This window comes from Erinaceus europaeus, chromosome 20 (genome assembly GCF_950295315.1).
Source record: "Erinaceus europaeus chromosome 20, mEriEur2.1, whole genome shotgun sequence".
NCBI classification, from domain to species: Eukaryota; Metazoa; Chordata; class Mammalia; order Eulipotyphla; family Erinaceidae; genus Erinaceus; species Erinaceus europaeus.
Genome location: NC_080181.1, coordinates 8,146,795 through 8,171,129, shown reverse-complemented (window position 1 = coordinate 8,171,129; position 24,335 = coordinate 8,146,795). Strand labels below are relative to the sequence as shown.

Below are 24,335 nucleotides of genomic sequence, written 5' to 3'. Positions count from 1 at the left end.
AAATCATAAATTTATAGAGTATATTATTTTATAGTAAGATAAAATAAAACACAACTATATAGATGCACAAAGGGTACCTTCAGAAAGAAGAATTCAGACAATGTAACAAAATACATATCCTTATAGCAATTTCCTACAGTTATTTAAAAGCCATGACCTGAGGCTGCGGTGAGCACACTGCTGGCATTCTGATAAAATGGGACAAAGCTAGAATATCAAGCAGGTGTGAGGTGTGGTCTGTGAAACAGTCAGAGGAGGGGAGGAAAAGCAATAGGAGGTGGTAAAGAGGGGATGCAAATAGAATCATCCAGGGTGGACTGTCTCAAGAATATTAAATATGCTTTAACAACCAGGTTCTGAGCACACAAAAAGCATAAGAGTCTCTTAATCTTTTAAAACATGTGTTGCACATACACATTATTATCAATACAATGTGTCAGAAATTTTGCAGCACTGAGGGCAATTTTCATCAAGTCACAAACTAAAATAGACCTTGTCACTCTTTTTACAATCCTGAACTTAGTTTGTTGGTGTGTCACTTATCTGTTACGCTATGGTGAGTTCTATTTTAACAGCTCTAAAGTAAGTTCCTGCTAAAGATCACATAGGATTAGTGAAGGGTTTAATGTTATCATTGGAAGGAATAGCTTACAAGTGATGCAGATGATTACTCATAATATACCAACAAGGAGAATAGTAGATTTCAATTATTTATCTACAGAAATCTCAACACAAAACAGATCTCTGCAGACCTGGTGAGGTTCATCTGCCTCCTTCAGGCTGGAAGAAAACCAGATAAAAACAAATTCCCCTCATCCCAGCTTAGAGCAGCAGTCTCTGAGGTAAGGTAAAGGTGGTGTGGCTGGGAGGGCTGTAGAGAAGAGCCTTATTTTAATACTTCAGGTTTTCCAGGTATACTGTCTCTCTTCCCCATGAAAGCTAAATGTTCTTAAATGCAATGGAGCTTCAGCAAATAGGGTCCCAGCCCTGCAGTCAGCAATACCAGTAACTCACTACTCACTCAGTTCACAGCCCTGTGCAAACTCCCAGCCTAGAGTGCAGCCACAAAGTATAGAGTCACTGTATCATAAAATCTCTCTTTCATAGCATTCTCTAATTCCATCCCAGGTGGATCACTTTCTAACAAAGTCCCAAAACCTAGATATACACCAGGTTCTGTGAGAGAGAGCATATGTTCACACGTATCCATAAACAAGTGCAAAATATATACCTGAAAGCAGAAGTACACTAGAGTTTGAAGTGAGTACCCCCCCAACACTTCCTCTCCACTATTCCAACATTTGGGTCCATGATTGCTCAACAATTTGTTTGGCTTTGTATGTTAACTCTCTTTTCAGCCACCAGGTTCCAGATGCCATCAGGATGCCAGCCAGGCTTCCCTGGACTGAAGACCCCACCAATGTATCCTGGAGCTCTGCTTCCCCAGAGACCCACCCTACTAGGGAGAGAGAGAGGCAGACTGGGAGTATGGACCGACCAGCCAATGTCCATGTTCAGCAGGGAAGCAATTACAGAAGCCAGACCTTCCACCTTCTGCAACCCACAACCCTGGGTCCATGCTCCCAGAGGGATGGAGAATGGGAAAGCTATCAGGGGAGGGGGTGGGATATGGAAATTGGGTGGTGGGGATTGTGTGGAGTTGTACCCCTTCTACCCTATGGTTTTGCTAATTTATCCTTTCTTAAATAAAAAATAAAAAAAAAAACCTCTCTGTGCAGATCTTCAGCCCATTACAGCCACAAAGAAAGCAACGAATGTTAGTCATTTTGAGTAGACAGACACCAGAGTAGTTGCTACATACAGTCTCCCAAAAGATATCCAAATGAAGACCAATACGGTAGCACACTATCAGTCCCTGAGCTTTCTTTATTCTTAATGAGTTTTAAATATTTATTTATTTTTGCCTACAGGGTTATCACCAGGGGTTGGTGCCTGCAATAAGAATCCACTGCTCCTGGCAGCCATTTTCTTCCATTGTTGTTGCTGCTGCTGCTGTTAGATAGGACAGAGAAATTGAGGGCAGTGACAGAGAGAGAGGGAGAAAGACACCTTGAGAACTGCTTCACTGTTTGCGAAGGGACCCCCCCCTCCGCAGGTGGGTAGCCGGGGGCTCAGACTGGGATCTTTGTAGGGGTCTTTGTGCTTCAAACTATGTGTGCCTAACCTAGTGCACTACCTCCTGCCCCCCCCAAGGTTTTTTTTTTTTCTATAGAGAAATGAAGGGAAAGATGCAAGATTAACCTAAGAAAAATACATACACAGTTTGGCATGAAAAATACCTTCATTTCTACTCTTACTGCTAAAGAGGCCTGCTGCATATGCTGATATATTGTATTGATCCTGGCTGACTGGGAGGTGGGGGCAACTGAGATAGAGCCTCTAAGTTAATTAGAAAACAACCACTGTTTACAAAGACACTGGTAAACAGACACAAAAAGGACAAGAACAGATAACAATATGGCTGTTCCCAGAGGCCCCATCTAGATTAAAATTAACAGATGGTCCTGATAATAAACCTCTGAAATCTGATATAAATGTAGGTACCAAAGAGGCCAATTTGAGAGGCCTTCTGGACACTGCACCTGTGGCTCCAGCTATTGAAGAAAGTCACTGGGGGGCCTAGGCTCTAAGTGGCTTCTCCTATGTGAGAACAAACACTCACTGTGAACTCTCCAGACTGGGCCACAGCCCATGCAGTCCTCCAGGTCTCCTCTTGGTGACTTTAACTTCTCCCATTTACTATAAACTGAAACTGAATTTTATGCTTATATTGTTGCAGCATGGATATACTCCAATAAAGTATTGTGCAATGTTGTGTGCTTAGTTTGAGTTGTAAATGAACTCTTTCTACACAGGTAGGAGTTAGCATTTTCAAGGTCTGAACCTAATTTTGCAAGCCCCTGTGGACACACTATATCCTACTGTTAAAGAGATAAGGGAGTGAGGGCATCTCTGGCTGCCCCCCCCATCCTAAGAAGTTGTTATGCAAATTTCAACAATGAAATGATAGGAAAGCATAATTATTCAAATAAATTAAACCTTTATTAGAAAACATATACATGTTAGGGCATGAAAGAAAGTATGAGATTGACTTACATATTGCTCACATGGTCATCCCTGAAAGAGTTCCCCAAAGGTCCACCCCTTTAAAGTCAAAGCTCCACCTATACCTGTGACCACTCCTATTTCTGGGTGGGAACTTCTCTCCCTCAACACAGTATCAACCCTGCCCTGTGCATGTCTACCAAGAGGCGAAGCCAAAGCCACTTTGAGAGATTCCTCCGGATGCAGTACTGCTATCCCAGCAAATCTTATTTTTTCCTACCTTATTACAACAAAACTTATAAGTAACATAAGTTAGCACCATTTTGCTTATGATTTTCACTTTCCTTTGAACAGTATTTTAGGCTAGACCGGCTGTCTGCCTCAGTGGGTATAAACATTCTCTTAAACATAATGTATTTACTTACTGCATAGAGACAGAATAATCAAGAGTGAAGAGGGAGATGGGAGAGAGAAGCTTGCAGCACTGCTTCAGCACTTTTTTTTTTAATCTTTATTTATTGATCAGAGAGCCAGAAATGGAGAGGGAAGGGGTAAATAGAGAGGGAGAGAGAAACCACTTGTGAAGCTTTCCCCTGCAAGTGGGAACTGGGGTCTTGAACCTGGGTCCCTGAGCACTGAAGCATGTATGCTCAACCTGGTGTACCACCACCTGGCCCCCTGCTTCACCACTTGTGAAGTTTCTCCTCTGCAGATGGGGGTTGGGGGTTTAAACCTAGGTCCTTGCACACTGCAAGGTGTGTGCTCAACTGTGTGTGCTACCAGCATCTCCCATATAAACATTCTCATGATTACAAAAGATTCTTTTCAGAAAGAGCTGTACCAATTTAACTGACTCTGATACACAGCTTTCCCCCTGCCCTGACAGCATTCAAAACTCAATGGATAGGTTTCTCTCTCTAAAATTCAAGTCTTCTGCATTCTCTCCAACAAAGAACACAGAGAAGCATCTACTTAATTCCTCTGTGTGGGCAGTGTTGATGCAGCCACATTATGTGTGCCCTATATGCCCTTTACTTAATTTCCTTCTTGCTAGGAGATAGTGTGCTTAAATAGTACTAGTGAAGCACCTTCAGAGAACAGCTGACCACCACAGGAAGCCTAAGGGCAGGAAGGGATGACAACAGGAAGTGACCATGGTAACTTCCTGTCTCGAGCTGCCCCAAATGATATGGACACCATTTCCACACATTGTAGAACCTGTCTAAAACAGCCATCAAAGATGTTTCCACTTGTCCTATGAATCTTCTTACTCTTTTTCTTAATCCTAAATGGTAATTCAAGAGGATGCCTTGCCAGCCCTCCCAGCTAAGATTTAAGCTAATAAGCAGTGTTTCCATTTACCATGCAGTGAAGAATTATACCAACCTATGCATTAAGCATTACCTCCCTGCTCCCACCTCAAGGACAAGGGGTTTCCTGCACATTATTTGATGATCTTTTTAAAAGTAGTAGATAAAAAGGTGTACTTCCCTTTTTCATGCATTTAAAGTAGATTTAGTCAACAGTATGAGTCAAAATTTAAATCTTACCATTTTTGTGACCTAGTCCAGGATGTCTTTTATTCTATTTCACTTATTTATTTTATTATGAAATCATTGATCCTCAAAATTTTTCATTTATAAACTTCCTCTTGTATCTTCTCTTGAAACAAAACAGTAATTACAACAGTGATTTCTACCATGAGACACTTTATTTTTTCTTTTTTTTTAAGGGGAGATGGCGAACGCAGTCCCCCACTACCACAAATTATGCAGTTAAGTTTCCCACATTTGGGGAAACGCAGGGATCAGCACATCCGGAGTGCAATGGATAAGCCTTGCCCTGGGAAAACCACCTTCTTGATCATGGCATCTCCCCTGCCAGGTAAGTATACCACTAGACACTTTGAACAATACTTCATACAAAATTAACTACCAGTTTCTTAAAAATTCATATAAAATAACTATTTTACTCCACATGGAGCTAACTGTAAGCATAATGATTATGAGGTTTTTTTTTTCAACTACATACATTTAAGTTCTAGTGTTTTTAATTCATTTTCTTTTTCATCTAATACTATATGTCTGTTTTTCTCACTTATTGTTGACTAAAGGTTATTCAATGTGAAAATACACCTTCTTCAGTCTCCTGGCAATTAAAGTATGAATATTTCCTCATTACCCTCTGCTCCCACAGATTCACCCTCTATGAACCAAGTGTCAGTCACCCTTATAATTATATAGTATCTTATCTAGGATTCAGTACCAAATAGAGATTTTAGAAAATCCTATCAGCTTTCTACACTAAATTGTTCTAAAATTACAAGTCATGAAATAAAAACTACCTTTAAGTTTTACTCTTTTGCTTATTTTCAGATAGGTCTTTTATATAGATAAAAACATTCATGTTCTAAAATACTAAAAAATATTGTGTAAGCTGTTCCTACTATTCAGTTGTGTGTAAGAAATGAGTTCTTAGGGGGCTGGGAGATAGCTCACCTATGAGTGCATACTTCATCATGCACTAGAACCTGTCTTCTAGCCATTGGCCACCACATGGGGCACCACCCAAAAGAGAAGCTTCTCTAGAGATGAAGTAGTGTTCTAGTATGTCTTCTCTTTTCTCCCATCAAGCTCTATATAAAAGTGGAGGAAGGTCACTAGGAACTGTGGACTCAGGCGGTTTTGAGCCCCAGCAAAATCGCTGGTAAGCAAAAAAAAAAAAAAAAAAAAAAAAAAGCCTAAAAGAGTTCTAGTAAGGGGGCAGGGCAGTAGTGCACCGGGTTAAGTGCACATAGTACGGAGCACAAGGACCTGCACAAGGATCCCGGTTCAAGCTCCCAGCTCCCCACCTGTAGAGGGGTTGGTTGCTTAACAAGCAGGGAAACAGGTCTACAGGTGTCTATCTCCCCTCTCTATCTTTCTTTCCCCACTCAATTTCTCTCTGTCCTATCAAAAAAAAAAAAAGGCCTCCAGGAACAGTGGATTCATAGTGTGGGCACTGAGCCCCAACAATAACCCTGGAGGCAAAAAAAAAAAAAAGAATTCTAGTAATATCTATTTCAGGCATGCCAGAGAACAATAAAAAATTCCATTATTAATGAGGCATCTATGATTATCTAACACAAATTTAGCATGACAGAGCAAAGTCAACCAGTTTAAAACAATACTTTTATTTCTAGTACTTTTTACCGATTTTCAAAATCTTGTTTTATTTTTCCCTCATTCTTGCTCATCCATACCTCCCTTATATCCTTCCCAGAGCTAGAAAGAACTTAGTGTTAGGTAGGAAAAAAACTCACTTTTTCCACTTGGGGGTAAAAGTGTACATTTAGTTTTCTGAGTCTGAATTCTCCCTCAGCTCTCAGGCAGTAACTTACTCTTCCTACACTGTCCCCTTTTAGGGACACATCCTGTGCACCCCAGGAAACCAGCAGCTCCACAACAAGGAACAACACATCTGACAACAATGAAGCAAGTCTGGAAATCTGGTCCCACCACCTGGCAGGCTATATTTTCCCTTTTTAAGAGACAGAAAGAGAAAGACGGAGAAGGAAAGACACCACAGCGTTGCTGTTACTTGGGAAACTCCTCCTATTTATCACGTTTCCATACAGTGCTATGGACTTGAACCTGGGTCTTCATAAAAGGCGAAGTGTATGTGTGTTCTACAGGGTGAGATACTCCTGGACCCTGGAAGGAAAGCATCACCATGACTGTCTGGTGACCTCCGATTTCTCCAGAATCTAAGGTCTTAGGGCATACAAAACAATGTTTAGTCATAGCTAAGGGGGGCTGTGTGGTGGTACACTGGGTAGAGCACACATCTTACCAATGTGCCAAGGACTCAGGTCCAAGCCTCCAGTCCCCACCTGCAGAGTGGAAGCTTCACAATGGTGGGTGAATACTGGTGTGGGGGGAGGTCTGTCTTTTTCTCTTTCTCTCCTTCACCATCTCTGTTTCTTGAAAAGAGAGGAGAGAGGGAGGGGTCACTGGGAACAGAGAAGTCGCACAGACTCTGAGCCTTAGCAAAGCACTGGTGGCAAACAAACAAGCACAAAAAGCCTAGCTGAGAGCTGAGTGAAGTTCTCAAATGATTTTCACACAACAGCTGGAGCATACTGCACTTGTTCTGTCCTCCACACAGGGGCAGATGCACAAAGTGCCATCTTCAAGTAATGTGCCTTAAAGTTTATTAATTTCCATCAAATTTAGTATATTTAATCGAAACAAATATTTGTTATCAGAGGCTTCCTTCCTTACAGACACATAAGCTTTAGCATGTGCATCTAGAAGATCTTTTACTTACAATTTTCTAATTCGACAATTATTTATCCAGATGTTTCAATATGAAAGCACCTGGATGTGTTTTAGATAAAGGCTCTCACTTTTCTTATCCCTTTTTTTTTTTTCATAACCTTCAAGGATTCATGCTATGTTAATTGCAACAGTTCCTATCTATATTGATCTTGGACTCATATGTTTACTCAGTCTGAAAAATAAAAATTGTGTTTCTACACTGCTGACTGCAATATAAATGGGGCACCAGATGGGCCTCTGAGTCAGTGATTAAGAATTACTGCTGCCTTATATCAGGGCATAATTCCAGATGTAAGATCAGTCATGTATAATAAATACTAAGCACAAACTGAAGCTTTTCTCTGAGGGGGTTTCAGAAATGAAGAAGAAAAGTCTGAGCAAAAAATAAAGCAGGAGGTCATATTTAACTGACCTCCCTGATGCCTTCACTTCCTGTTTATAACATGCTGGTCATTTTCAAAAGAATAATGAAGTAAACAAATAGACCTAAAAAGTCACCATAATGAAACAGTCTCTACTTAGACCTAGATACCCTAATTCACCTATCTCCTATTACAAGTCCCTCAATCACTCCAAAGCTAACCTTGTCAAAGTAAGGACTACAGAAGCTGAATAAGGGCAAGAGACTGGCATAGTTTAATGATGACTCTTTAGTCACTATCAGGCCATCCCATCATCTGGGGCCCTAGTCAGGGAGTCCTGGGATTCCCACACAGACATGATGGGCCTAGACCTCTAACAGATTCCTCTCTCCACTGTCACTAGTCATCTCCATCAGGAACAACATAATGGGGCCCTTTGTGGGCCCCTACAGGACCTTGCCCTCAGTGTGGATCAACAAGGGTAGAGAATGTTCTACTTTCCAAAGGGAGATTGGACAACATACTTTTCCTACTACCCAAGGAAGATGGGCCCTGAAATTAGTGCAGCCTAGAATATTCCTAGATGTGATCACAGAATGCGAGCTCAGACCTACAGGGATGCAGACGTTATATAGGCTCCTGGGTACCAGATCAAATTGATGGGGTTTATAGTTAATATTTATATACTTTCTCCAGATAATAACCTGGGTCCACCTGCATATTAGATGTCAGGCTCAGGCAAAATAGACCTACTAGATTTTTCCAAAATGGAAGACCCCCTAAATCTTCATCTGCAATATTCTTGCCTTTAGGCTTATGATTAGTCAACAATTTGTTCTACTTTATGTCTTTTTTTTTTTTTTTTTTTTTTGCCTCTAGGGTTATTGCTGGGGCTTGGTGCCTGCACCATGAATCCACTGCTCCCAGAGGCTATTTTTCCCCTTTTGTTGCCCTTGTTTATCATTGTTGTGGTTATAATTATTGTTATTGATGTCACTGTTGTTGGATAGGACAGAGAGAAATGGAGAGAGGAGGGGAAGACAGAGAGGGGGAGAAAAAGTTAGACACCTGCAGACCTGTTTCACCGCTTGTGAAGCGACCCCCCTGCAGGTAGGGAGTCTGGGGCTCAAACCGGGATCCTTACACCAGTCCTTGTGCTTTGCGCCATGTGTGCTTAACCCGCGGCACTGCTGCCCGACCCCTTCTACTTTATATTTTAACTCTATTTCAGCCACTAAGTTCTAGATGATACTATGATGCCAACCTGACTTCCTGGGCAGACGACTGACCCCACCATGTGTCCACCCCGTCTCCCCAGATCCCTTCCCCTCAAGGGAAAGAGAGAGACAGGCTGGGAGTATGGATAGACCTGACAACACCCATGTTCAGTGGGGAAGCAATTACAGAAGCCAGACCTTCCACCTTCTGCACCCCATAATGATCCTCGGTCCATAACTCCCAGAGGGATAAAGAATAGGAAAGCTCTCAGGGGAGGGGATGGGATATGGAGTTCTGGGGGTGGACACTGTGTGGAAATGTATCCCTCTTATCCTATGGTCTTGTCAATATTTCCATTTTATAAATAAAAATTAAATAAAAGAAAAAAGATTGGTGAAACACTCCTGACACATCATAATGCCCTGTGCCTTCACTGACTCATTGCATTCTGGGAAGAACATGAAAAGACAGCATCTAGGGGCCGGGTGGTAGTGCACCTGGTTGAGCACATATGTTAAGTGCACAAGGACCCAGGTTCAAGCCCCTGGTCCCCACCTGTAGGGGGGAAGCTTCACGAGTGGTCAAGCAGGGCTGCAGGTGTCTCTCTGTCTCTCTCTGTCCCATCTCCCCCACCCCTCTTGATTTCTGGCTGTCTCTGTCAAATAAATAAAGACAGTAACAAATAAAAATAAATTAAACATTTTTTAAAAAGACAGCATCTAAATGTGTAGAAGCCATAGCTGTTTCTTCCCTGCTTGTGCTAAGACTCTGAACAACTGGTAAAATCCTTTCAACTTAGTTTATTCACCTAAACCTGAATGCTGCTACCAGCAGAGTGACCTTGAACCAATGACTAAACCTCTAATATCTCCTTATGCGTAACATGTGGAATCAAAGAGCACTGTTAGGATTAAAGGAAATACTTTTTGTACAAAATTTGTAGCACAGATTAGAATTCAAAGAAACATTTCACCAATTGCCAATTACTACCATATATTCTCTTTGAAAACAGCTGTAGATTTTGTTTCCTATTGCCACCAGGGCTATTGCTGGGGCTGTCAGTGGGCGCTATGAATCTACCACTCCTAGCAGGCATTTATTTTTTCCTTTTAAACTTTTCCTATCTTATTTGATAGGATAAAGATAATTTAAAAAGGGACAAGATGGGGAAGAGAGAAAAAGAAACCCTTTACCCCTAAGGTTTCTTTTTCTTTTTTTTTTTTGCCTCCAGGGTTATCACTAGGGCTTGGTACTGGCACTACAAATCCACTGTTCTTGCAGCCATTTTTTTTGATAGGACGGAAATTGAAAGGGGAGAGAGGGGGAGAGAAAGACACCTGCAGACCTGCTTCAACACTTGTGAAGTAACACCCCTGTAGGTGGGGAGCCAGGGGCTTGAACCAGGATCCTTGTGCTTTGTAGTATGTGTACTTAACCTGGTGCCCCACCTCCTGGCCCTCTACTCCTAAGGTTTCCATCAGAAGCTTACACCTGTGTGCTTTTGGTACATGTGCATCCCACAGATGACAGACAGGAGGTCTAAACTGCCTTTCAGGGGAGGAAGGAGATACAGTAAGTGAAAAGAAAACTATCCCTGCTGTTTACAAATCAATCAGACTCTGATCCTTTCACCTCAATGGAGTTTTGAGTTAAGTCACTGGCAAGAGACTATGTGCTCTGCAGCTGAGGTCTAGATTTCATAAAAACAGTACTCTCATTTATACCCACAAACTGAGAACATAATTGCCGCCTTGCACTAGTTTTGTGAGAGTTAATGGTGGCTGAGGGCTGGGGCACCAGTGTATGATGCTGGAGTACGATGGAGGGAGGACAAATTTGGTTGGTGGTGAGCATGGTATACAGTCACATATCACAAGGAGATAAGAAACTGTACTCAACTGACAACAACTATCTTATAATTTCCCACAGTAATTCTTTAAACAAATAATTGAATGGCATCAGAAATGGAAGTCACTTAGATTGCACAGGATTTTCTCAATAAACAAGATGATAATAATTTTCAAGTTAATAGATAGTATCAACTAACAGACCATACCATTGTGAATTGAACAAGACAGTTTACCAGCAAAGGTCCTTATCCCACTTCAGTGAGAACTCTTAGTTTCTTCTTAAACATTTGTCATTCACTGGTCAAACAAACAGATTTTGGATGTTAATTCTGCTCTGAGCACAGAACCAGAGCTAAGAGTAATGATACTCAAAAAAGGCACAGTTCCAGAAAGGAAGGCTCTAGTAAGAGAGAGCAAAATGGTGAATAAGTGACTGCAGATATGCTTAGCAGTGGCAGGGCACACACTGACAGGGTCCCAGACCAGGATGTGGTGGGGAGTGACTGGGAAGCCACTACCAGGGGCATCTCTAGCTGCCTAACAGAGTGAGCTCAGACAGATCCTCCATTACCAAAATGCACACCAGCTCTGGGAAGGGCTGGTGTCTGACTAAGCCACCAGCACTCTGCTATAGACTCAGCTCTCTGGATATTCCCACGACTTGAATATGTTCTGTTCCAAGTGACACTGATAGAAAAGGCATGTCCTGTCACTCCTGGGAATATATGTGTTGTTGTTTCATGAGATCTGGCTTCCACCGAAGAATGAGGAAGACCTGATATGGCCTCTAGATACTAGAGCATTCTCTCTGAGCCCACTGTTGACATTGCAATTTCACTTCTGTAAAAGCCCAATGCTCACTTTCACCCAGCCAGAGGGCAGCAGACTGGGAAACTGGCTGTGCTGTTCAGTAGGAGCAGTCAAAATGAAACAAATGAGGATAACCCCCCACTTCTGCTTCCAGTCATTCCCATGACCCTGACAGCTATACTACAAGACTGATTTCTCATTTTACTCATGATTTTACTTTTATATTTCCTTTTCTCATCTTTTCTTACTGCTTCAGACAGATGGAAAGCATTTTAAGGCCATATTTCTGTCCCTAGGACTGGGGTGGCAGAGACAGGCAATGGGTCTATCATACTGACTTTATGCTCTGTGAAAATTCATCACAAACCATTTTTTAAATTTTTGCATGCCAGGGCTTTGTGCTAGAGCAATTCCACTGCTCCTAGCTGGAGTGTTTTTTTTTTTTCTTTTTAAGACAGAGACAGGACCAGGCAGTGGCACACCTGGTCAGGCGCACACATTACAGTGCATGAGGACCCAGGTTTAAGCCCCTGCCCCCCCACCTGCAGGAGGAAAATCTTCATGAGTGGTGAAGCAGGGCTTCAGGTGTCTCTGTTTCTTTCCTTCTCTAGCTCCTCCTCCCCTCTCAATTTCTGTCTCTAAGCAATAATAAATAAAAATATAATTTAAAAAAGAGACAGAGATGAAGAGAGAGTAGAAAGAGAAAAAAGGAGAGACACCGTAACATCTGTTGTGATAATGCTCCCCCATGGCGCAAGGAGACCAAGCTGAGGTCTCTCTCGTGTGATAAAGTGTATACTTTCCTGAGTAGACTGTCCTAGCTTTCCTCCCACCTCTCCACCCCTGCAGAGTTTCAATGACCAGATAGAGTAATAGGGAAAACACTCTGGGGACAGCTTCCTCCTGTCATTCATGTGGAAAGCAGAACTTTCCAGGAGAAGGAGATCAGCACTGAGTAACTATAGGCCAGCAGTTACAAAATAGCCTCCTGCTTATTAAAGGTGGTGAGCAGACAGGGATATATATTTCAGGACTGTAGCTTTCAGTGATTACTTATATAATTTGGGGTCCCTCCAGATGTGCACATCTTCCTACAGGCACCAAAGGTGGTTTCTATACAATTTAAGCACCACCTGTTTACAGATGCACTGAGTTCACACAATACTTAAAAACTAGATGGCAAAGCAAGAATGCGGACATTTTGGGCACAAGTTCCTTTTCAATACAATAGCAGTACATTTGAAGATATTTTATAAAAGCATATTTAACTTGGCAAATGTACTGCTATATAAACACCTGCAGAGTGTTCTTTTGTATGCAAGTAACACAATTTCACTAACTAGCCACATACTGACAGATATTAATTTTTTATCCATTATAATTAGTGCTGCAATAAATTTTGCTTCAGTGAGCTTCCTTTTCTGTTTCGTTGCTTATTTATTTCTTTTGCTATCTTTCTGAAAATGAAACTGCAGGGTCAAAAACACACACCTATGAATGTTTTGGGGGGGGTATTTACTGCCAGATTTCCCTGCAGAAGGCATATCTATTTCTTTACACTGGCAGAGTTTATGAGAATCCACATTTCCTTGGGACATGCTCTAAATAAAAAACACAATGATTTGCATTTTATCCCTTCGTTTTTCTCTACTGTTACATTGTTATTGGTGGGGCTCAGCGCTGGCACTATGAAACCACTGCTCCTGGTGGCCAATTTTCCTTTTTTTTTTCTTTTTCTTTTTCTTTTCCTTCTCATTTTATTAGATAGGACTGAGAGAAATTGAGAAGGGAGGGGAGATAGAGAGGGAGAGAGATAGACACCTGCAGACCTGCTTCACAGCTTTTGAAGAGTTCCTGCTTCAGGTGATAGGTGTAGGGTTTAAACCCGGGTCCTCGAGTGGGTCCTTCTGCATAGTACCATGTGCACTTAACTGAGCACACCACCACCTAGTCCCCCTATTTCTTGTGCAGAAACACAAACCAAGTCTTATTCATTTTCCCCTTCCTCTTTCTTCTAGCCTATGTCCTCTGTGAGCTGCTTGAAATTCTTCCCACCTAGTTCCCTGTGTGTGGTCTAATGGAGCTGCCCTTTTGGCTTGCAGACACAGTATTCTTTATCAGAGAGGAATGCAATGCTTCATCTGGCCCTGACTTGACAGCTCTGAGGTTTGGCAATAAACTCTTCTTATCTTGCTTATCAGATCTGAAGGTCAGAGGGAAAACTGCAATCCAAGTGCTATTTTTGACAGTAGAAGCTAAACATTCCCTGTTCCTCTAACACCACAGGTCCTCATTGTTTTCTCTTACTAAATGCATTTCTGGGAACCTTTGATTTATTTGGGCCTGTATAATAACCTGTTACTATGTGATAAGAAGAAGACTGATTTTGTTCTCTTTTTACAAAAGAAAACACAACTTCCCTGTTGGGGGGAAAAAAAGGCATCCGTAAGAGCTATGAACTGGGCTATCTGGGCTACTCTCCGCATTGATCCTCTTGGACGAGAGCACCGTTTCATCATTACATTAGCCACATTGTCTGTGCTCGTAAGTTAATGTGGCTAGAGGCTACTGCAATGAAGAGTATACGTCACAGAACATTTTTATCATCGAAGAAAATTCTACTGAATACCTTTGACTTTGGTGCTTCAATTTGAGTCACCCCAGGACAGAACTAAGAGTAAATTAGAAATACAGTTTATGATTTTGTTCTTTACTCAAGTGCAAATCACCTGTGCCATTAACTTTCACTCGTTCTTTTTGCAAGTGCAAGTACTTCTAGATGCCCCGTTATCCTAACTGCAACACATAAGTGTCAGGTTTATATAATAACAGGAATGGAATTCTTATAGATTATATGCAGAGAAATAATGCAAGTGTCACGGCACAGAGGGATAAAATGATAAATTCACCTCATTAGTAGTATACCCAACCTCAACTTAGTCTATCAGACTCTGGATCCTCTCTCTCACCTTCTGCAACCTTGCATTAAGCCAACACATCTAGAGGAAGTTTCTAGCAAGGCCCCTTCCAACCTCCACAGCCACTCACTCAACAGTACTTACAAGTCCATACCTACTGACCCTGGCTCTTCCTGTATGGACCTATACAGTTTAGGAAACTAGTGAGCACCTTGAACCCTGACCTGTTTCGTCTGTTTATTTGTTTCTTAAATCAAGAGAGTGAGTCCCCCAGGCTCTTCCAAGGTAAGTTTCTAAAAGAGGTTTCAAGGGTTTATATTCTCTGTCCAACTTCAAAAACAAAATTTTCTCCTTTAGTAGACATTAATTAACCAGAGTAAACAGAAAAGTGAATTTCATACGGTGTTTGTAACATTTATTAGAAAAATATCCTCATGACATGTTTTTTTTTTTTTTTTTTTTCCTGTGAGCTAATATAAGTGGACCTATTTCAGATGCTACTGCAATTCTGGACCTGGCTAGTTAAGCATGTGAGAAAGAAGAGGTATTGTTGGTTCTCTATCCGACCAAGAAGCATTCAGTTAGAAGAATGTGAACACATGGGAATATGCACAAACATAAACATGCTTAATCATTCTGAGGACATTAGAGGGAAAGTTATAAGTTGCTAGCAAAATAATACAAAGGCATTTCAGATTATTTGGTGTAGCCTGGTTAATTCAAAGTAATGAGGAGCTTCCCGTTCCTGGCAAGAAATATGATTCTTTGTTTTGTTTTGCCTCCAGCATTATCGCTGGAGCTCAGTGCTGGAACTACAAATCCACTGCTCTTGGAGGCCATTTTTTTATTAGATAGGACAGAGAGATACTGAGAGAGGAGGGGAAAACATAGAGGGGGAGAGAAAGATAGACACCTGCAGACCTGCTTCACTACTTGTGAAGCAAACCACCTGCAGTGGGGGGAGAGAGCTGGGGGGCTCAAACTGTGATCCTTTTGCTGGTCCTTGCACTTAACCTGGTGCACTATGGCCTGGCCCCCATATTATAATTCTTTGCTAGGTAGCCTAAGAGAAAAATGTCAAATTAAATATAGGCCTTGTTGTTAAACTGTAGAAACAAAATGTTTACATGGGTAGAGATTTATGTTAGTACTTTCTGGTTAGAGTTTTATTTAATCCTGTATCACAGTATTAACACTCAAAGCACTTTAGGGAGCACTGCAGATGAAATCCATTGTCCAGGTCTCTCTAGGTAACAGGACACTAGTCATTCTGAATAATCTTTCTGCAGGAATCTGAGGTGACCTTTTGTTTAGGATATGCTTAGGCAATGGCAAATCACAGATGAATGTATCCATCTATGCCACAGCCTATTCATGCAGTTATTCAACATTCTTCTACTGCGGTTATTTTCTTATTTTTTAAAATATTTTTATTATCTTTATTTTTATTTATTGAATAGAGACAACCAGAAATTGAGAGGAAGAGGAAAATAGAGAGGGAGAGTGACAGACACCTACAGCCCTGTTTCAACAACTGTGAAGCTTTTGCCCTGCAGATGGGGACCAGGGGCTTAAACCCTGGTCCTTGAGTATTGTGACATATGTCCTCAACCATGTATGCCACCACCCGGTCCCCTATACAGTACCTTTATATTTTACAATCATTTATGAGTACTAAATTGTAATTCAGGCAAAGGAAACTATGTAGCTTTTTAAAGACAGACAGATGTGTTGACATAATATTTAATACAAAAACCACTGAATATCTGTCTTTACTTGACACTCTACTGGACATTGGGCAAGGTAGGATTTTTTAATATTTTATTTATTTATTTATTTATTTATCCCCTTTTGTTGCTCTTGTTGTTTTATTGTTATAGTTATTGTTGTTGTCGTTGCTGGATAGGACAGAGAGCAATGGAGAGAAGAGGAGAAGACAGAGAGGGGGAGAGATAGACACCTACAGACCTGCCTCACCACTTGTGAAGCGACTCTCCTGCAGGTGGAGAGCTGGGGGCTCAAACCAGGATCGTTAGGCCAGTCCTTGCGCTTTGCGCCACCTGCGTTTAACCTTCTGCGCTACCACCCGACTCCCACAGGGTGGGATTTTAGTGGTCTCTGTCCTCTCATAGTTTATGAAATGGAAACTGTGTTTGTTTTGTAGGCAAAGTGCAACTGACTTATAAAAGTGGTGAATTTAAAACAAGTCATGTAAAATATGGTTGACTGCTTTATAGGTTTCTGAAGTTCTTCAGACATTTTAGTTTTATAAACATTGTTTTCCTGTATCATTAAAGAAAATCTATTAGTCCAAGACCATAGACACCAGAAAAAGATGTACACTAATGGGAATGTATGCATAATTCCACAAGATGTAGAGAAAATTTCTCATTGTTTATAGATTGTTTATAGATTCACTGTCTTTATTTCTATTCCAATATAGTCTGGCCATCCTTACAATGGATTTCTATTGATTCAAACATAAATTTACTTTTGACCTGCTCTTATTAGGTTGGAATGACTTAGGAAAAGAAATCCCAAGTTGTTTCATTTTTTACTTCAATCACAACGTGTATAGTATTGTAAATACAGCTGTGTATGCATCTGTCAGAGTAGTCACAGATTAGGCTCATCCCAAATCTAACTGAATAAAATCTAACTGAATAAAAAATATTAAAGTATACTATAATGATGGGACTTTTAGCATACACAAAAATCTTCCTTCAAAAAACAATACCAGGGGACTGGTGGTGGCACGACCTGTTGAGTACATACCTTACTATGTCAAAGAACCAGGTTCAAGCCCTTGGTTCCCACGGCAACTGGAAAGCCTCAGGGACAGTGAGCAATGTTTTAGGTGTCTCTCTCTGTATCTCTTTTACACCTTACTAAAAAAAGTGGCCACTAGGCATGATAAAGTCCTATAGGAAATGAGCCTCAGTGGTAACCACCTTGGTGGCAAAAAAGAGAGAGAGGGAAAGAAAGGACAATTATACCATTAGTGTTTACTTGCATTCATGGTTACAGAAGTTTCACAGAAACTGGAAATTTCTGAAGTATTCTGCTGACAAGATAACATGCATAGTTCAGGGTGTGTGCCACTGAGTCCTGCTGAGCCAGGCTCTTCAAGAAACAAGGACTCTGAGCATAGAGGACCCCTCTGGATGCATCAACTCCTATTAATCCAAGAGCCTTGAACCTTAGCAAGAGAACTCCTGACCTCTACAGCTCAATAGCTCTTCTTTGTCAATGATTACTTTCTTCTCTTGGGATAAATTGGTATAGTTAAACTGATGCAAAGGTTTTCAGCAATTAAAATTAACATTTGAGTAACTTTATAACTGACCTCTTGCAAGCTAACTCTCTATACTTACTGTCTGACTCAGTAAGGTAATTGATTTTTTTTTCCCTGAGAAGAGAAAACTGGGGGTTAGAGAAAGTAGTTTTAGTAGTAGCAGTGGATTCCAAGGAGCCCTCCAGTACTTATTTAGTTAGGCAAACTATGAAAAATGCCATCAGATGTGCATAAATTATCTGAACCTGAGGAAGATGACTTACCAAGCAGTTTGCTTATTTCTCCCCCAGTGCCCAGGCACAAATGGGTATGTGGAAGTTCCCTGGTACCACCCTGCTGGCCACAGAAGGGGGTTGGGGGAGATCAAGGCACTGCTACCTTGCAGCCAGATGTGAGGAACTCTGAAGCCTATATGGAGCATGTCCACAACTCCCTCTATGGGCCCAGCACGCTTCCGCTGCGCAACTCTGCTATCTCACAACTCCCTCTATGTTTTGTTGACAAGACAGGTTGTGGGTAAGTGTGCCCAAGGCAGAAAAAGACAGACTCCTCTGAGAACCTATGCTGAAGCAAGATGAAGTATGGTATGAGAAGTTGACTAATTCCACAGTGTGAGAGCGCTGCACTCTGAGTCCAGCCCTGCTAAGTCATGGCGACCACACTGAAGGAAAAGGCCATGTTAAGCCCGTATCATTACTGACTGTGCAATTAATGGGGCCCTTTTGCTTGACCACTGACATGATAAGGTCTAACAGCTATACTTAAAATTACAGAACAGATAAAATGCAGTAACTTAAAAACTGGCAAGAGCTGACGTATGTCATACATTAGGAAGATTAAAACAACTGTCTTTTCTCTTTTTTTTCTTACTGCCACCAGGGCTATCACTGGGGCTCAGTGCCTGCCACCATTCCCAGTAGCTCTTTTCTTTTCTTCTGCCCTTCTTTTCTTTTGATAGGGCAGGCAGAAATTGAGAGGGAATCAGAGAGAAGAGAACCAGCAGCTCTGCTTTACTGCTCATGAAGCTTCATGAAGGGACCTGAGGCTAGAACCCGGTTCCTTGCTCATGGTAACGTGTGAGCTCAAGCAGGTGTGCCACTGCCCAGCCCCTTCTCTTCACTGTTGACCTATTGTTAACCTCTGGCCTTAGAGTCAGAGTCAACTTTGGCTACTTAACAAGTTGTGTGGCACTACTGAGGTATCTATGTGGCAACAAAGATACCTGCTAAATTGGTTGGTGAAAAGATTAAGTGAAATTATAAATATGTGTGGTCCTCTTGCAAGAGTGGCTTTGTTTTCATAGGATTCCTGTCAATACACAGTATAGTCACATTCAATCATTTGTAGAATATCCACTACAGGCGCTGTGGCATGAGGAAAATACTTCTTTGGTATTATTACCAGCTTTGGAAATATTAAATAGCCTAAAGAGGAGTTAAGGAGCATGTGCATGTACGTATGTGTGTGTGTGTGCGTGTGTGCGTGTGTGTGTGTGTGTGTGTGTGTGTGTATAAACAAGAGTAAAAATCAGAAAGAGGCCAACACTTTTGGAATGGTGGTGATGTCAGTGAATTTCTCATCTAAAATAAAGGAAACATCGGCCAGAGAGAAGCAAACAATTTCTAAAGGAGAAAAATTCATCTAAGTCAAAAAACAAACTGGAAAGATAACTGAACTTCAGTAAAAGTATTTTTTCTAACATTTTATTTAGGCACTATCACCACAGTTCAAGAAATCAAGAACCCAAAGCCAACAAAACTGCAGGTGACAAATAAGTCTGATTATTTTTGAGCAAACTCAAACCTGTGTTCAAACTGGTAGGACCCTCTAAAATGGTTATTCTCAGCAGGAGATGGCTAAATGAACTGTTCAGAGCTTAGATTAGCAGGAGACCGTCAAAAGTGGGAAAGACGGAAAAGTTCCTATACAGCTCTGGAAAGCTAGAAGGCTGAGCATACACAGCATGTACACCAGAGAGAAACTTAGAAACAAGGGGAAGAATCAAAACCTAGCAGAAGGGGAGGCAAGATGGCTCACTTGGGTTATGTGCTTGCTTTGTCTTGTGTACAACTCAGGTCAAACCTGGCTTTCAAGTAACTGGTGTACCTTGCTATAGTATCTGCCTCTCTTCCTCATTCCATCAGAAAAATGTCAACTTGGAGTGAGGATACCTTGGACATTGATATATATATATATATATATATCTGGCTGAGAACTAAGTAGTCACATACTGCAGAGACAAGATCTATAGAATTAGTCAGGGAAAAGTAATATAAATAAGCGGGGATAGAAAAAAAAATAAGATAATAACAACAAGAGCTGGGAGATAGCTTAGTTGTACACTCCCATACTTCCAGAGGTCACAGGCTCAATCCCTGGCAATGCCTTATTTAAGAACTGAGCAGTGCCCCATCTCTCTGTCTCACAAAAAAAGAGAATGTTTAAGTAGTTAGGGCAATAAATCATAGGGAAGGAAATACAAAATATTATATCATAGGGAAGGAGTACAAAATATTAATGTCCAGTTTTCAACAAAAAGTTGGGAAATATGCATATGTTAAGTCACAGCATATAAAGAGGGTAAAAATAAGCCAACAAAAATATATTCCTGAGGAAAACCCAGAAATGAATTTAGTAGTCAAGAACTTAAAAATAAGCTATTACAAATAATTTCAAAGAACTACAGAAAACTGTATGTAAAAAGCAAAGGGAAGTATATGTATATCAATGATGCATCTTTAGAGGCGATAAAGACAAAGGAGTGAATAAAAAGAACCAAGAAGAATTTATTAACTTGAAAAGTAAAACAAATGAAATTTCAATAGAAAGGCTCAACAAAAGATATGAGCTGGCTAAAGAACCAGCAGACTTGAACATAAATCAACAGAGATTATCCATTGTGAGGAGCACAAAGAAAAACAGAGTAATGAAAAGTAAGCAGAGCTTGACAGTATATCAATGCACACATGATGAGATTTCCAGACACAGAAAGGGACAGAGAAAGTTTTGAGGAACTCACACAGCAAATAAGAAAAAAAAAAAGATAATAAAAGAAAGAAAACAGAAGTAAAAGGGGCATGCTAGGTAATACCAATTTAAAATTTGAAAGGCACAAATGGTTAAACAGACTACCACTGCCTCCAATTTCAGTCCTATGGAAAATAAACAAGAACTTGCAGAAGAAATATGTCCATTTCCTCGGGTGTGGGGAAGGGCTGGACAGCACTCTCAGAGTCAGGATGCCTGCAGCACCTGACATGCAGATGAGCACTGCAGGTGGAGAGGCCAAACATGTGTGCCCCAGGATGTGCCTAAGTGTCATCTTGATTATTCTGAATTGAAAAAAATAAACAGGAAAAAGAAGAGTGATTATTTTATTTTTGCCTAATTGTCTACTTTCAAAAAAGAAAAGAAATTTTGGTGTGGTCTGAAAACTATGGACATCCTTATCAGCACAAGCTAGGGAATGCAAAGTCTAGTTTCAATGCACATGTAGATAAATCTGGCAATTCCCTTTTCCTTTACATCATAACACTTTGCTCTGTTTTTTTCCCTCCTACTGGCACCTTTCCAGAGGCTTTAACACCTCACTGGAATGACCAGATAATCTGTTCCATTGTTCTGTGGTCCTGAGTGTGCACATAATTTAAGTCTGTCTTTACTCTTGCTCATCTCTCTTTTAGGGTAGAGGAAGATTTTCTACTTCCCAACCCATGAGGGGCAGATCAGAGAGAGGGGAGATCACCTCTCCTGCCTCCTTCCCAGAGAATTCCTTTCTATAAGAAAACTATGTCAGTTTCTTCTTTTTTTTTTTTTTTTTTCCTCATTCCATTTTATCCTTTTCTCCCAAACTGGTGTCTTTTTCTCTTTCCAATCTGCTAAGCATATAACAAAAGAATAACATGTATCTGAGTGGTCAATTCAACAGAATTTTCTGCAGGAAAAAAGTTGGGTGTGACTCCTATAGAAGTGGAAACTGTCTTCTGAAGGTGCTCAGAACAAGCCTCCCAAAGAGGAGTGGCATGGAAGTGTTGCCAGCCAAGGCCAACTGAGGCCCTTGAACTGGGGGCCCTACCAGAATTTGGGCTATCACTCCAGAAACAACCTTTGTACTTCAGTAATATAATCTTTTTTTGTGTAAAACTATATTAAGATACACTTAAATTTTTGTGTTATACAGTGATATGATAGCGTATCTGGTCTTTGCCAGATCCCTCCCCTAATCCTGAGGCCTTTTCCCTCTGAAACCCCGGGGCCCTCTCAGAAGACTTAGCTCAAGACATATACACTTGTTTGCCTCACTGAAGTCTGCATTCTCCAGGGAGATTCCCTGCACAGTAGTCCCTTTCTCCTGCTGTCTCTCGGAGGCTGCTGGCCTGACCAGCTAAGAACCAGCTGGGTGGGGGCAGCTTCCCTTCTGAGCACTTAGGCTCCCTTTGCACGAGGTAGATTGCAAACTTGCCAATCACTGTCCTCCAGGAAGTAACCCAAATCGTTCAGGACTAATAAACGTCTAAAAAAGATGTCACAAGGACATTTACTTTAAGTTATTAAATACTCATTATAGTTTTATTGAGTTTTTATGGGGAGAAATAAACATTATGAGGCCCCTGAATGTCTTCTCTGTCCATGAATTAGATGACTGTCTTGTTCATCTGAGGACAATGTCAAAGCTGAAGATCTTTCTATTCCTCTCTTTCTCCTACACAAATTTGTCTTTTAAAGAATGGATTTCAGTTTTAGAATTTCACAGAAATTCACATTTTCTCATTTCTTTCTAGCATTCTCACATTTACAAGGGGAGAATTCCTGGTTTCACCATTTAACAGCTTTGGTCTTGGTTAAATTACTTAAAATTCTTCATTTCTCTGTATCCTTTTGTTGAAATGGAGTTAATAGTAGTGTCTGTTTCACAGAATTGTTATAAGAACTACTGTGTTAGTACATGTAAGATCTTTAAACCCATCAGTCATATAAAACTGACTGCTAGTAAGCTCAGAAACAATTCTATCTATTATTCAGGACTAACATATTTTAATTGCCTCTGAGAGCATAATGAGGCTCAGAGGGATTCAAGCTGGGACCAGAATGAGATGACCCAATCCCATTTTTAGCTTAGACTACATATCTTCCTTTGATTCAGTGAAAATGAAATCTTCATTCTCTATTCAAGTTCCCCAAACACACACAATCAAGTTGGACTTTTTCTCCCACTACCCTGGATAATGTTCTTGCTTTCCCATACACACAACTCAGTTTGACCCCAACCTCCACTGCATTGGAGGAAACTTTGGTGCTATGCTATCTTTCCATCTCTGATTCCCTCTCTCTATCCAAAAAGAGTCGATACAAGACAATGAGCTCCAGTCAAGAGAATATATGCTCTTCCTCCAACATTTTTAAAACCTGGATCTAATCAAGGGGAAACATTGAGAAAAATACAAGTGTGAAACATATTCAGAGCCATTCTATGTCGATTCAAATGTTCTTTTACAGGGGGGCCAGGTGATGGCACACAGGGTTCAGTACACGCATGAAGTGCAAGGAACTGCGCAAGGATCCTGGTTCAAGCCCCTGATTCCCCACCTGCAGGGGGGTCATTTCATGAATGGTGAAGCAGGTCTGCAGATGACTTTCCTTCTCCTTCTCTGTCTTCCCCTACTCTCTCTATTTCTCTCTGTCCTACCCAGCAACAAGAATAGCAATGGAAAAAAGATGGCCTCCAGGAGCATTGGATTTGTAGTGCAGGCACTGCACTCCAGCTGATGAAGAAAAAAAGTTCTTTTATATAATCAAAGTTAAAAAATTATCTAGACAACTGAGAAAATTTTGGTACATGAAGTATATATTAGATACTATAATTGATTGATTGATTTTTAAAATTTATTTATTTTTACTAGAGCATTCTTCAGCTCTGGCTTATGGTGGTATGGGGAATTGAACTTGGGGCTCTGGAGCCTCAGCAGAGTATGTTTGCATAACCATTAAGCTATCTACCCTCTGCCCTATAATTGCTTATTTTAAAAAATTATTTTTCCCTCTTGTTGTCCTTGTTTTTTTTTATTGTTGTTGTAGTTATTTTATTATTGTTGTGGTTACTGATGTCATCGTTGTTAGATAGAACAGAGAGAAATGGAAAGAGGAGGGGAAGACAAAGAAGGGGAGAAAAAGACACCCGCAGACCTGTTTCACTGCCTGTGAAGCGACTCCCCTGGAAGTGGGGAGCCAGGGGCTCAAACCAGGATCCTTACATGGTCCTTGTGCTTTGTGCCATGTGCGCTTAACTCACTGTGCTACCGTCCAACTCCCAATTGCTTATTTTCTTAAGTGATACTGGTGATGATGATGACCCTGCCCTGTTGAAGACTACTTTATGCTTAGATTATATTTGCTGACACCTTTAGGGATAAAATGCCAACCCACTGTGTGTACGCGCTCTTGTATGCATAGTTTCCTATTTGTCAGATTTTATTTTTAGCATTAAGAAGAAGAAAATT

At 40.9% G+C, this 24,335-nt stretch overlaps 1 non-coding gene across 1 annotated transcript; it reads right to left on the bottom strand.

The window, feature by feature from the left end:
* Positions 1-4,795: 4,795 nt before the first annotated feature.
* Positions 4,796-4,958, bottom strand: LOC132535187 (U1 spliceosomal RNA). Its single transcript, XR_009546964.1, has one exon. It is a non-coding gene; the product is annotated as a U1 spliceosomal RNA (small nuclear RNA).
* Positions 4,959-24,335: the final 19,377 nt, after the last annotated feature.